We start from the raw sequence: 1437 nt of genomic DNA, 5'->3' as shown, positions 1-1437 counted from the left end.
AAAAATCATCAACAGATGTAATCAGAAAATTTCCTATCTCATAGGAAAAAGTTCGAAAAATCATCAACACTTGTAATAAAAGTGTTCCTATGTCATAGGAAAAACTTGAAAAAATCATCAACAGATGTAATCAGAAAATTTCCTATCTCATAGGAAAAAGTTCGAAAAATCATCAACACTTATAATAAAAATGTTCCTATGTCATAGGAAAAACTTGAAAAAATCATCAACAGATGTAATCAAAAAGTTTCCTATCTCATAGGAAAAAGTTCCGAAAAATCATCAACACCTATAATAAAAATGTTCCTATCTCATAGGAAAAAGTTGAAAAATCATCAACACTTATAATCAGAAGTTATATAGGAAAAAATGGAAATTTTATCAAGGCATGTAATCCGGAATGATTTTCGGAAGTTTTATAAAGGCTTATAATCAGGGTGTTCATGGTTATATGGAAACAGTCAAATTTTATAAAGGAATGTAATCGGAGTTGTATAGGAAAATTTTATAAAGGCTTATAATCAGTGGTCGTTCACATAGGAGAATTTGAAATTCTTATAAGGGATGTAATCGGAAAATTTCCTATAGTGATTATAACATGTGTAATCAGGAATTTTCCTATATGATGCATGTCTTAAGAAACAGGTGTTTTGACGAAAAAGTACTTTAGGGAATGTGTGTTTCGTAAAAATTTTTTATGAAACCTATAATCCGTACTTGTGTACGTTAGTTGCATATACGGGGTTTTATCAACTTTTATCACACTTGATGGTATAGCAGTTGAAAAACTTTATAAAGGAGTATAATCAGAGATTTTCCTATCTTATATGGAGAGTATGCGATTTTGCACATACGATTATAGATGTATAATATGTTGAAATTTTTCATATGAGGAGTATGAATTTTTGTCAACTTTATTATAGGTTTATAATGATGAAAATTTCTTATATGAAATATAAGATAGTATGTTGAGTGTTTATAAGGGGAAAATGTATGATAATGCTGCCTTTTGAGAAATATGCATTTATAATGCCATGATGGGGCGACATGGTTATTATAGAAGAGTATAGTTGAGGAGAAGTTTTAAAATGAGTCGTCATTGAATTAGTGACGTTTGAATATACACCAGGTAAGATCATAAATATATGTGAACACGATTGTGGGAGCATTATTTCTAAAGTGATCAAATTTAACAAAACAAACAAATGCAAATTCTTTCAAAATATATGAAATCATTTCGATAATATAATCAAATGATAATAATATCATACATAGTAATATGTTTGATATGTATAATCCGATATAAAGTTAATGAAATTTAAAATTTCATATAACATGTACAATGTACATGAACATATAAGTAAACGAAAATAACAAAATTTTATTTTGTTATTAATAAATGTTATATATATTGAATATATATAATAATACATTATT

General features: G+C 27.0%; 1 non-coding gene across 1 annotated transcript in view; it reads left to right on the top strand.

The window, feature by feature from the left end:
• Positions 1 to 1434: 1434 nt before the first annotated feature.
• The window catches only part of LOC119661058, a 1991-nt gene continuing 1988 nt past the window's right edge, over positions 1435 to 1437 (top strand). The window contains exon 1 of the ribosomal RNA XR_005250514.1: positions 1435 to 1437. This exon is cut by the window's right edge and continues 1988 nt beyond it. This is a non-coding gene — a ribosomal RNA (small subunit ribosomal RNA).

The sequence above is a fragment of the Hermetia illucens genome, chromosome 7 (assembly GCF_905115235.1).
Source record: "Hermetia illucens chromosome 7, iHerIll2.2.curated.20191125, whole genome shotgun sequence".
NCBI lineage: Eukaryota > Metazoa > Arthropoda > Insecta > Diptera > Stratiomyidae > Hermetia > Hermetia illucens.
This window is presented reverse-complemented; position numbering and strand designations above follow the sequence as displayed.